We start from the raw sequence: 14,102 nt of genomic DNA on the forward strand, positions 1-14,102 counted from the left end.
GCGGCGTTGAGCCCTCTCGGCGCCTGGCGGGAGCCCCCGCCGCCGCTGCTCCCGGCGCTCCATAGCGGCGAGACTACAGCTCCCGGCAGCGCGGCCGCCGCCGCCCGCCGCGGGGTTGGCCGGGAAGCGCGCGGGGCTCGGCCGCCGCCCCGGGGCGAGAGCGGGGCGGGGCGGGGCGGGGCGGCCGCAGCCGCGCACGAGGCGCACGAGGCGGGGGGCGGGCGGCCGCCCCGCGCCCAGGGGCGGGGAGCGCGGCGCCGGCCCCGCCCGCGGCGCTCCGGGGAGCTGTTCAGCGCCCAGGTGCTGAGTCTCCGCGGCGGACGGAGGCTCGGGCGGCGCTCCCTGCCCACCGCTCCGGCGCGGCCATGGCTCCGGCGCCCAGCCGCCCCCGCCGGGCTCTCTGAGCGCCCGCCGCGGATGCAGCAGCTCCAGGCGCCCCTGGCTCCGCGGGGGAACGCGGCAGGTAAAGCCTCTCCCTTCCCGCTCCGCTCGCAGCCGCCCGGCTCCGGGGGCTTTGCCGGGGGCTGGTGCAGAGGCGAGGCGGCTCGCAGGGGGCGAGCACCGCGAGGGAACCGCGAGGAACAAAGCGGCGCCGCGCCTCTGCTCCTTGAGTAGTTTCGTTATTTTAATTTCCGGGGGATGGGGAAGGGAAGGGGAGAGAGGGATGGCTGGTTCACTGCCGTATCTGGGCTTAGTTATACGTAGGGAAAGAACACCTATATATACTAATTTGCTCTTGGAATCGTGCTCCTATTCTCATGGTTCAGCTGTGGAAAAGATAAAGGCAGGGATTGCCATACAGGTAGCGCTGCAGCTGAGACTGCAAAATGGTTTCCTTGAGTACCCTCCTCAGCTGTAGTGCCTCTATGGCTTTTGCACGGCACTCATTTCTTACTTTTTTTTTGTGTGGATGACCAGCCGCACCAAAGGGCTGGGACATGCAGCCGAAGGTTAGGAGCACACTAGCATACAGAGTGTTTCCGTGAATAGGTGTCAGAAAAGGGAGGAAAAAATTCTGCTATGTTTAAGGCCAAATGACGAGTTACATCCTACATGAAGTCATTTACATCCAAGCATTGTGCTGCTATGCCTGGTGCTTCAGGCTTCCTCTTAGTGCTGGGTGATGAATAGGGAATTGAGCAAGCACCCTAGAGATGCATAATCAAGCAGCAAGTGTCCTTATCTACTCACATGTGTAATAGCGTCTGTTGCCAAAGGACTGGTGAGTATTTCTTTACTATCAAAAGACCATTTGTTTTACCCTAGATAGTGCAGGCTGCAGCTGTACTTTGTGTTGGTAATACAGGTTGACTTACAGTTTCTTGGAGTGGCATGGGAAGGGGAGGCTGGCAAGAGGGAAACTCAGCACTCTTCTCGGGTGTAGATAGCGAGAGAAGTTTAACCTAGGAGACTGTATGCAGCACGACCAGGAACTTACGCTTTCTATGCTGCTTTTGACAAGAAACTGAAGAACCAAACTATGATTAAAAAATTACTTCCTTTAGAAAACCAAATGCAGTTTAATTAGCATACTTGTACCACTTCTGCCCTGTATCAAGGAAAAATTTCTTTGTGTACAAGGCATCTCCCACTCCCCATGTTACCGTATCATGCATTCAAGCAGAAGGAGCCAGAAAGGCAATTGCTGGGATCCATAAAGCAGGAGTTTATAAGCAAATTGATGGGACTCACACCAGTTCCCATGTTATTAAATATTTTCCAGTCTGGATAGAAACTCAGTACTTCTCATTTTTCATTGATTTGAAGCTTTTTTTGTACCAGTGGTTTTAAGGTTTATGTATATAATTCATTTCCAGGAAAGCTTGCATTCAGTTTGTCTTACATAGGTTCCAGTGTAGCAGGTTTTGTGCTTTACTGTATTAAAAAGAAGTTTAACAGATCAGGTACCATCTCACAGGCATCCCACATCCAAAAACTCTCTTTCCAATGGGCATCTTGGATAGGGGCACAACACCAAGCCCTTAAAAGTAGGCTTTTATGAATCTAGTTAATGACTATAATAGTGCAACACTGTAAAATTAAAAATCAATTTGTGCATATAACTGTATGCAAGGTGAGCTTACCCCACCAGTGGGATTAAAAAATTTCCTGACACGTCTCCTCCCTACCTCTGCCTTTCAGCCTCAGCACCAGAGAAGCCTCAGAGCATGTGACCAGCTGTGTGTGATTTAAGCTATGCTATTGAATTTTTTCCACGGGGAACAATTACTATAGAGTGACAAGTCAACCATTTTGATCTTAACAGATCCAGCTCTGTTTAGTGATGGTAACCATAGCATACACTGCCTATCCCAGCCTGAATATCTCTCTGGCAGTTTGCTTCTAATTTAAAAGGATGCTGTTAAACCTTAAAATAGGTTCTCATTTTTGGGTAGGAATGAAAGAGGCTTAGTACCAGAAGAGCACTGTAGACATTTCAGTTGTATATTTTCAGTTGCTGCTGCCTACAACAGCCCTTGAGAAGCCACTGAAATATCAGAACAGCTAAGCAGCATGCTCTGACCACACCCCTACATTGCCATAATTCATAAACCGAGACTCTGTGCTTGCTGCCACATTCGTATTTGTACCTGGTCGGTTAGGACAAAGACAAAGGTGCTTTGTGCTAATGAAGATAGTGCAGCTTGCTTTTAATAGAGCCAATGATCTGGTCTTCCCAAAATATTTTAAAAAGGACATTTCTATTACCCTGACATTGTTTACGCTAAAGGCTATTGCAAATAGAACATTTATGCTAATTACTTACATGCCAGCTTTGGCAATAAACAATCAATATTTTTCTGATGTAGGATCCACTGCAACTTTCCCTGTCCAGTTATTATTCCATTGAGCACAGTACAATAAATCTCAAGTTGCAATCTCTTCATGGAAATGTTTATTAGAACTTCTATAGTAGACTGCTGAAGTAATGGAAATATTTCCATTACACTTAAGTAAAAGTCTATATTTCAAAAAGAACTTCACGAAAAACTGACCTGGAAATATTTTTAACATTAGAGCAACTGTTAAGATTACACTTTACAGCAACACAGTAAGGGCTGGGGTTTTTTTTTAAGATTAAAAAATCCTTATAACCACAATCTGTACAAAAATGCTACAGTTGAAAGTCAATGTGCTATTGAAAAGCAGAGACTAGTGCTTCTTTACTGCTAGCTGTATGAGGGAGAGTGACAAGACATATACCTTTATGTAAGAGAACCAAAATACCCTGTATTACCAAAAAAAGTCTTTTAATATGCTGTTGATTTCCGTGGAATGTGCCAGAGGTGGCCTATGTATTTTCTACTACTCTAAAAAGAAAAAAAAATTTATGTATTGCACAGTGCCAATTTTCTGCTTGAATGTTAGTAATGCTTGGCATTGAATATAACTAGATTTTATTTATCCTCACAAATGTCTTTAAATTGTTAGTCTAATACTCCCAAGTCTACCCCTCAAAGAAGGTATTTAAATGCACAACACAATAAGCAGTTACTGAACTGCTTCCACTTACAAGAGAGGACCTGCTAACTTAGAAGGAGTGATCCCAGTGACTAGCTTCAAGTAGCAAGTAATATTCTCAGTGATTTTTGAAGGTATAACTCCTACCTTGCAAATATTTAACTATAGATTTTAAGCGTTTGTAGTCAGTTCTCTGCAACACTCAGGCGTAAACAGCAGAAGTGTAGCCACTCTCCAAGCATGATTGCTATAATTATGTACCTTTATGTACATATGGAATGTATGTACAATTGTATGGAATTATGTATGTACAAATGTATGGAATTATGTACAATTGGAATGAATACAAGATTTTCCTTCTTGACTGAGTTCTACTCAACTTTGTTTGTAGTGCTTGGAATGGGGGTAAGAAAGGAAGATGGAATAGAAGGTTGTACTTAGCCACTGGGAAGTCACCATATTTTGGCAATTGGTGACATAGTTATGCAGATACGGCCCTTTGATGGTCACACTGTCAGGGTCACTTGGCTTTTACTCTAAAAGCAGGCAGAATGCTGCCATCCCTTAATGAAGTGACAAGAAAACATCCTCTTAAAGCAGGAGCAAGCAACTTCATGATTATAGGAAACCTCAGTGAAGCTGGGGAGAATTAAGAAATCTCTCCATCTTGAATCTTGTGCTACAAGTCTGAGGTTTAATAAGTATACTCAAATCACACAAAGAAAGCACTGTGTGTGTGAGCTGACCCCAGACTCCTCAATGGGAGAGGAAGCCTGGGCAGCATGCCTGCTGTTCTGTCTGTGTGATGATTGTTCCCTCTGGCTGCTGGCCTACTAGGCTTCAAGTTAAATGCTACTTTGTAGTTTGTATTCTTCACTCACCTGCTGTTCTAGGCATAGCATAGATTATGTACCTGGGCAAACAAGTATTCATGATAACTAGACAAAATAACTTATTCTGTCATTCTTCATCTGTGTTTTTTGCTTTTTTTTTTTGAGATTTGTCTGAGCCTGCCGTGAAAAAGTTACATATTTTGTGTGTTTGGTGTTTTTTTTAAATTTCTCGCTACTTGTCCTAAAAAACGCAGCTTGACAAAATTTGTAAATACAGCCATCTTAGGTATTCTGTATGAAACACACAGCACCAAATTCTTTAAAATTTCTGAAACAGCCAGAATTTCCATTAGCTTCAGTGTAAGATGGCTAAATAGTGTTCTTTAGGCTTGGACCCAAGATGTCTCAGACATCATAACAGAAGAGTTATCTATGCACAGACTTAGCTTTATGCCTGTAGGCAGGGACTATTCTTGCTTACATTTGCAGGTACAGAACAACTCTGGTGACATGGTTTGGTATCTTTAATTTGGAAGTGCATTAAAATTTCAGCATCCCAAATACAGAGTGGATAATCATTAAATTGGCACCCTTAAAATATGGGAAATTATTCTTAAAGGTGCCTTTCGTTACCAGTCTCACAGCATCTGTTGAAACTTGCACTTTGGAAACTAGCATGTGACCTATGACACAGCTCGGCTACAAAATTAGAGCAAGATTTAACAACTCTGTTCAGTTTTGAGATCATTCAAAAGGCGTATTCTTCAGATAAGAAGAATTCTTCAGCTTCAAGAAGCTGTTTACTCCAGAATTATGTTGCAATAGAATGGGTTACAATTAGGCAACATAAGATGAGAACTTATCATTTATATATGAAATACATCAAGGACTACACTTTTATCGCCATCTCATTGGAAAAATACCACAAGATGCACTAGGAGTTCAGTGCAAACTGCAGAGAATGTCCTAGGCACTGTTCTGGGTAGCTGAATGCAGTCTTAAAGAATACACTCAAGGAAAAAGTTTAACATGTGTTTACTGTACAGTCACACACACACACACACACTCCCTTGCTTGCCAAAAGGCATCAACTTCAACAGGATTCTATTACTGTTGATTTCAGAGTTTAACCACACACAGCTCCTTAAATTTGAAAGCTGAGATAATAAATGCAAGACAAGTATTTTCTCTGTGGTACTTCAGAATTCTGTCAACTACTGTAACTCAAGCTCAATCTATTTCAGTATTAACAACAGCAAAAATAACCTCTAAAATGACAAGCCATATCTGCCACTCGAAAGTACACAAGCTTTTAATATCTTTTAAAACCTGACTCAAGGGGAAGAGAGAACTACAGGATTCCATCTGTCCCTCTTGACTATTTCTAAAGTTAACAGTTGATTAACAGTTTTGCTTCAGCACAGGTTTTGGGTTTTTATTGTTCTTTCCCACTGTGTTTCAAGTACAGTAGAAGCTATTCACTTTTAAGTAGGATGTCTTGCTTTACTCTCCTCTCTGCCAAAAGATGAGTTAAGTAGTCACCTTACTCCCTTCACTTAAATTGACAAAGCCATGTTGGAAAAAGGGGTAAAAATCCATAGACTCGTCTAGAGTAACTGCAAAGAGGCTAGCAGAATGCTTCATGATCACTGCCTCAGGAAGTTCTGAAACTTTGTGCTCTTTCTTTAATAAGCAGTTACTAGATGGAGTAAAGGTAGAGTTTAACCCTGCCTGGGAAGAGATAATATTACTTAAAAATTAGCAGCTATCAGCTGAGGGGCTGTAGCTTTCTATACAGGCTACCCCACCCTTCCCATATTGCTGAGCAGAACTGTCTGTCGCGGATACAGAAAATTATGAGAACCACTGTAGATCTCACAGACTAACTAAACTATTCAGTTTCTGACTCCTCAGCACAGTTTGTTCTGTGAAATCAGTACTGCCAGATGAAGGATCAGTTTCATAGCTTTTCCATAGAAATGCTTCTTCCAGTCAAAGCTGAGCTCCACTGATGATCCTACCAGCAGAAGGAAAAGACAGGGAAATTCTAGAAAACACAACATAGACAGGAGTTGCTTACCCAGACTAAAGAATTGGCAGAGACCAATGAAGAAAGATGAGAATTTTATTAATTTACTGTTTCTGTGTGGGCTGGGATATGTTAGTAAATCTGTTCAGATGTTAGAGAGTAGTTTGTATTCTCTTTTCCCCATGAGTGAGAGGAAAGAAAAAAAAAATCCATGTTTGAATCCCGTAGTGCCTCTTTGAAAGGGAGGAAGACACCCTGATAATTACTGCCCGTAATTCATTCCCAAGCATAAGGATGCACATTTTGCTGACACACTGGAGATGAGGATTCTTGCTCATCAAAGAAGATGCACTTAGCATCACTTTTCATTATGAACCTTAGTGCTCTATAGAGCTTTAACTTTAAGCTGCATGTACCCTTCAAACATGGCAAGACGGTGCAAAAGTAAAGATGACTGTATAATCTAAAACCAGCACTTCATCATTTCTAGTCCTGGGGAAGCTTTTCTCCCACAATACAGGTAGAAAAATTACTGAAAAAGCCTGTCCTGATAAGGTGCAATTACTCTAGCTTCTGCCAAGGTTCAGCTCTATGATAAGCATCCCTTTGAAAGAACAATGTACAGTGGAGATGAAGCATGAGAAGTTGGCTACCATAGGCTGGCAGACCTAATTCCAATTGTATACTGGTATAAATGGATGGACATATCTTGGGTATAAAATTATTTTTATTCATTGAGAGAAGACCCCAATTGTGTGATTTCAGCTTCCTTGTTAAACTGATTGTTTTCAAATAACATGAGTGACAGAAATAGATAATTGCAACTTTTTAAAAGCAGCCTTCAGATCGCTTCTCAGAGCTGCCAGGCTTTAGCCCAATATTCTCCTCTTTCTGTTTTCTAAAGCAAAAAAGTAACAAACACAAGGTAGATAAGGTGAAAAGGCACAGGCACAGCTAAATCTTCATTGAGCATAAGTACATAGAAACCTTTACTGAAACTTTTTCTGACACACAGCACACAGGCCGCTGATGTACACATCCAACTCCTAATTACATCAGCCTGGAAGAAAAGGCTATGAAATATAAGAGCCAATCTCTAGATGCAGAACACTACCTTACCAGATCACTAGGTCAGCACAAAATAAGTATTCCTAAAAATGTTTGCTGTTTTGACTTTCCATTACAGTCCACACAAGTAATTTATAACAAACATGGAGAGTTCATCTCTGCTAGTCGATATGATGCTTGATTTCATTATTTCACAGTGATAAGGTCCTTCAAGTTTAGTTTATACATTAATCTTACAGAGTTTGCACACAACTTTCTCAGAAAGAAAGCGCTAAACCCAGTCCAAAATAAAAACCCATTCCCCTGCCCTCTGCAGACTTCCATTGAGGTCAACCATTTTCCTCAGGTCTTAATGCTTTTGACTGTTATTTTTCCCACTATTTTCTCTCACACAAACAAGTTTCAAGCATCACACCAACAAGGGGAAAAAGGATTTTTGGTTACATCCATTGACTGTTTCATGCAGTGGTCTGCCAACAGCTACCTTCAATCCTTAGAAAGGGTTCCATAATGTATCCACAAAGAAAACTTTCCTCTATGCAATCTTAGTTTCAAATGTATGTATTTCTTTCTCATAGAAGCTAGAAAAATCCTGACAGATGGAAGAACCGGTAAACAGCTTCAGCCCTGGAAAGGCTGCATATTAACTCTATGTCAAGCAGAGATTACAGCTCTAATTTCATAATCTGCCTATGAAGAGTTACGTCTGAAAATGCTGCAAGGCCTAGCTCCAGATTTCTCCATTCGAAACTTACCTATCTGCAGTGTTTAGGTCTGCAACACAACAGATGTTATATCGTATTGTATCTCATTAATTGTTACAGAATACAGGAAGTTACTTAATCAAGTAAATGTTACAGCCTGCCTTGTTTTAGAAAGTATAAAAAAGCTCTACACAAGGATGTTTCTTTAGGATGTTACTTCACGATTTTGCAGATGGTCATGCCTTGGCAACTGGAAGCGTGACTTATTCAGATAGTTTTAATAAAATGTAAACCTTCTTAATTAGAATACAATGTAGAATTTATGATGAAGCTAAAACCTTTGTATTTTCCATGCTGGAAAGATTTTATTAACCTAATGCAAAAGTTTTTATTCACTTCGTGCTTCCTTAACTGTATTGGTTCAAATTTTGACTGGTTTATTAGCACGAATTGTCTTCAGTAACCGAGATTATTTAAACCACAAAATTTTGAAATCTCATGAGGCCTTATGATTGTTTTTTGAGAGATTCTTTTTAGTTAATAGGATGCTAAGTAGCAGCTAGCTCCTTCTAGCCTAGCATATAAGTGGATTTTGTCTGTTCTTGAAATACCCTTCCAATCACGTTCTGGTTAATAGTTTTATTCTTCTGTAATGAGTTTATTTGTTATTTCCAGCACAGTAAATTAAAGTAGGCAGTGTGTTCCCCTAAAAACGATGACAGTCCTTAATATTAATTGGATAATACTTAGCCTACAGAGCACATCCTAGTAACAAGGAGGAAGATAAGTTCTAGTTTACCACCTTCTGTCTGCAGTGTTCTTGTGTTTGACTACTTACTCTTTTTAGCATAAGATATCTGCAGCTTTGCTTAATGAGAGGAAAAGTTTATTAGTTACCAGTTGCAGACTTATGGACATTTTCAAATTTATCTGCCTCTCACGGTCATAGTTAATCATAAGGCTTGTCACAACCAAACATCAGAACCTCACTTAATGGGGTTTTGGAGACAGCTTCTGCAGCCTACAGTCCTAGCACTATGCCACCTTCCTATTGGAAGTCACATCCTGGGGGCAGGAAGGTGACTTGCCTGAGAGAAAGACAGAAAAGAAATTAATTTACACTCCCATTCTCTTCCATGCTGCTGTCTTACTTTCTTTTTCTGTGCACAAAGACTGCACAAGAAAGGCCTGCGCAATGCCAGCAAGACACTGTGTAACTTGCAAGTAAGACTCCAAGCTTTTCTATACTACTGGAGTTATTATACCAGCATAAATCCATTAGCAGTAGAGTAATACAGCTTTAACCTCCAAGCCCAGAACAGACTCATCTATTTTGAGCATCCCTTCACCTACGTAACAGCATCAGAATGGGAGGAAACCTGTTTCAGCTGTAATGGTTTAGTTTGGTAACAATCCTTGCTCACACAGTCCCTTGCCAGAGGTACTAAATGACAGGTCTAAATTTACCCTAGAGGTTGTAAGTACAATGGGGAAATAAAATCCAGCTTACTAATTGCTAGTTACCACTGTAAGCACACTCAGCTTTCTTTATCGTTAAGAAACAACATGTATGAAAAGACTCTTAGAAGATGACAGACAGTAATATCTAACATGCAAATTAGTGTCCCAGGAGCTGTAATCTACTGGGCCTTCTTCATGGAGGGCAGCTGCCAGCTACAGATGCCTGGCTGACTAACTGGCACGAGCAATAAACAATATTTGAATTTGTCCAGGAAAGGAACAGAAAGTCTGAGAAAGCCTTATCAACAGAGTTAAAAAAAACCCCGCAAAACTGGTATGCCTCTATCTTTATTGAAATTATTATCTGTGTGATTCATTTCTACACCTGAAAATTGCACTAACAGTGGTTTATCATGCTCCGGACACTATCTAAAAGCACCTTATATATTGGCAGGTTATGAAGCATGTATACTGTACGGAAATAAAACAAGCTGCTACTATAATAAGGGATACTATACACCTGGGGCTTCATAAAGCAATTTTGCATCCAAGTCTGACCGGCTTACAAGCAAATAAAACTTTTCATCAAAAAGACAGCTAGATTGTTCAGCAATATGCCAGCCCCTGAGCTACAAGACAATCTATCCTATCTGCAACACTGATACTGCTACGAAGAAGTTGTTCTCTAAGTTCTTGACAAAAGATACCAATCTTACCTTTCTTAGGAGCTCTTACCTGACTTGTGTAATATCTGAAAGTATTTAGATTCCTCTTTCAGAGCACTTAAAGAATAGAGTTACTGGGAAACAACATACAGAATTGGATTAGAGTTCCCTTGCATTCAGACATGCACTTCCCAGACAGAATTCAGAGGCAAGCAATGTTGTCAAATTGAGGAAAAGTACTCTGAAAATTTCAGGAAAAGAAATGAAGCAATAGACAAATAAGTTGCAAAAGAACCTGGAAGAAGAAGCAGGAAAGCAACTGCAAGTGACAAGTACTGAAGAGAGAGGATTGAAATATAGGATATTTGTGTGCGACAACAATTGGTTTAAAAGCTTCTGAATAAAAAATTAACAGCTGATGGCATGCTCAGTAGGGCTTGCACCTAGTCTGAGAAGGAGAGCTGTTAACATAGTGAGTGAGCCAACAAGACAGATGGCTGGTGAAGGAACTGACACTGCAAGAGCTAGAACATTCAGTAGAGAGGAAAAACAACAGCCATACCCATGAAGGAACTGCTGCCAAGCACATAAGTGAAGTGAGAAGAATCATGCAATTTCAACAGTTTCTATAAAAATGTGGGAGATGTGCTGAACTGCGGGCAATGTAAAAGGCCCTAAGCCTGACAGTTCAGCATCAGTACAAAAGCAAAGACAATAGAATGATTAAAAGGTCAAGCATTACTTGAAAAAACAGCAGGAAATAGTTCAGAGATGTACAAGTGATTTCACAAAATAGACATAAGCACTGAAAAGAGAAATCTATCACCTAGAATTAATTTGTAAAAAGCTAGCTCTTAGTATTCAATATGAAAAACTGTCAGAAGCTGAGAATTGTGACACCCCAATTTATAGTCTGTCTCCTAAGAAGAAAATAGTTTCCATGATTTCAGCTGCAGATTTTTTATCAGCAAGATTTCAGACATTTGTACCAGTCATGCTTTCAAATACTGTTAGTACAATTCACTTCTCTTTACACTTACAAAAAAATGCTGGAAAATCTGGCCATAATACATTCTTGGAAATAGAGTGACTTAAATGTGCAGGGGATGGAGGTTACAGAAGGAATGAGTCTAAGAACTGAACAGTTTTGTATGCACAGGGAGGTATCCTGAGCTTTTATGGAAACTGATCTCAGATTTCATTAGCACTTGATACCATAATAAGAAGCAATAGTTCTGACAAAAAAGGAGATGCATAATGATAACCAAAATGGGCACCTAAGTAGAAAAATAATTTCTACATTGACTACTGATTTGCAAATTTACTTTTTCTTGCTACTTTTCCAGCCCATTTCTGCTGCCAGTCATTGAGAAGAGGAAAACTGCACCCTTGTTCTGAGTTCTGTGATGGTGTTCATGTATTTAAGGCTGGATTACTGCACAGATATACACTTCAGTACATGTTGTTTTCATGAAACGTACTGTATATTAAGAGTGTTTAAGCTGCACTGTTTAGAGAAAAAGTTCTTTTTGAAAACAGCTCTTCCAAAATTAAGCTATACCGAGATTTTTACCACTAGTCCAGAAGAAAAATGGCTGTGACATAGACAAATTGAATATTAAAAATCCTGTCAAATTTCTTACAGAACAAGATTATCTTTCTGGTATTTGGAAAATAAGATCACTTTCCAAGACGAAGAAAGATTTTTAATACAGAGCCCAGGCAACCTAATTAAATAAGCAGTATGGAATGGCTCCAAAACATTATAGATCACACATTAATGCAAAAAGCCGACATAATTATGAAGTACTCATCCCAAACTTTTAGGTATATAAAATAGGTTTAACCAAACCACTAATGTAATAATAAGTATAAAATCACCAGCAGAATGACAAAAATAAGCCCCTGCAACTAACAAAGACTAACTAATATGCTTGCATTTCAGACTGTGGTGTTAAAAGTCTTTTGCATAGTATTGGAAAGATAGTGGTAAGGTAAGGCAAGGCTGTTCCTTAAGAGGGCATGGACATTTTACTTTTGAAGCTGACAGTAGATACCTCCAAACAAATATGACATTGAGAGGAATAACACAGACAGTTTACCTCATCTAGGGGATCCAGCGCATGTTTCACTCATCACCAAAGCTGGGTACCTGGCTCCTGGGAACAGAAGAGTTTTCTTTCGCCAGACAGCCTCACGGCGCTGACTGTCACACCTTGTTCTCCCTTCATTCTCATGGCTGTGATCTCCTCTGCCTCATTCTCCCTCATCCTCATGGCTCTGATCGCCTCCATCTTGTTCTCCCCTCATGGCTCTGACCGCCTCCATCTTGTTCTCCCCTCATGGCTCTGACCACCACCATCTTGTTCTCCCTCATGGCGCTGACCGCCTCGATGTTGTTCTCTGTTCAGCCTCATGGCGCTGCCTCCATCTGGTTCTCCCTCACCCTCACATCACTGACTGCCACCACCTTGTTCTCCCCTCATCCTCGTATCTCTGACCGCCTCAAACTTCTTCTCCCCTCATGGCATTGACCACCACCACCTTGTTCCCCTCAGCCCCACAGAGCTGTCTGTCACTACCTTGTTCTCCCCTCATGGCTCTGATCACCTCCATCTCATTCTCTCTCATCCTCACAGCTGACTGCCACACTTTGTTCTCCTCGCACAGTTCTGACCGCCTCCATTTTATTCTCCCCTCACGGTGTTGCCATCGCCTTGTTCTCCCCCTGCCTCGTGGTGCTGGCTGCCACCCCCATGTTCTCCCCTCACAGCTCTCCCACAGCGCTGCTCTCACCTTTCCTGCAGAGCAGGCAGCCAGAGTGCAGGCAGGAGAGCAGGTTTGTGCTCCCATGTCTGTTGGAGGGTGAGGGCAGCTTCAGTGTCTGAACCCGCATCTCCTCAGGGAAGGGAAGTCAAAACCACCTTCCTTCATCCACCTCTTTCTTGGCACAAGTGCCTTCCAGAAGAGAGAGAGAGAGAAAGAAAGAAAAGGAGAGAAGGAGAGAAAGAAGGAGAGAAAGAAGGAGAGAAGGAGAGAAAGACAGAAAAGAAAAGGAAGGAAGGAAGGGATTAAAAAGCATAGAGTCAGATTTATAGAATGGTTTGGGTTGGAATGGACCTCAAAGATCAACTAGTTCTAACCCCCCTGCCATGGGCAAGGACACCTCCCACCATATCCGGTTGTCCAAAGCCCCATTCAATGTGGCCTTGAACACCTCCGGGGATGGGGCAGCCACAGCTTCCCTGGGCAACCTGTGCCAGGGCCTTGCTGCTCTCATGGTGAAGAAATTCTTACTTATGTCCAGTCTAAACTGCCCCTCTCCAGTTTATACCCATTGCCCCTTGTCTTATCTCTACAAGCCTTTGTGAACAGTCCCTCTCCAGCTTTCCTGTAGCCCCTTTCAGGTACTGGAAGGTCGCTATAAGATCTTCTCAGAGCCTTTTCTTCTCCAGGCTGAACAACCCCAACTCTCTCAGCCTGTCCTCATATGGGAGCTGCTCCAGACCTCTGATCATCTTTGTAGCCTCCTCTGGACCCGTTCCAACAGCTGAGGGAGAGGCTGAGGCTGAGGAGGTGTGAGGGGCACCAGTGGGCAGGATGGTGCTCCCAGAGTCACCCTGCTTCTCAGAGCGTGGATTTCTCTTTGCAAGGCTCTTTTAGTTCTGTTTCTCCTGTGCATTCCTGGGAAATTACCCCTGCTAGGCAGCACAGAGCAAAGGTGTTTCATGTTTCATAATACAATGTTCTATGACATAATTTTTAATGAATAAGCAATGTTTTAGTGGGAGGCTGTGTAAAACGCTAAGGCTTTTGGTTTTCTGTCACTGAGCAGCTCAGACCGTGCAGACCTGAGATCAAAGCATCCCGGCCACTGTGC

General features: G+C 41.9%; 1 protein-coding gene across 1 annotated transcript in view; it reads left to right on the forward strand.

Annotated features, from left to right (window-relative positions):
- Positions 1-230: 230 nt before the first annotated feature.
- The window catches only part of SMPD3 (sphingomyelin phosphodiesterase 3), a 96,191-nt gene continuing 82,319 nt past the window's right edge, over positions 231-14,102 (forward strand). The window contains exon 1 of the mRNA XM_069868533.1: positions 231-463. The gene's annotated coding sequence lies outside the window, so the exon portion shown is untranslated. The remainder of the gene's footprint in view (positions 464-14,102) is intronic.

The sequence above is a fragment of the Phaenicophaeus curvirostris genome, chromosome 14 (assembly GCF_032191515.1).
Source record: "Phaenicophaeus curvirostris isolate KB17595 chromosome 14, BPBGC_Pcur_1.0, whole genome shotgun sequence".
NCBI lineage: Eukaryota > Metazoa > Chordata > Aves > Cuculiformes > Cuculidae > Phaenicophaeus > Phaenicophaeus curvirostris.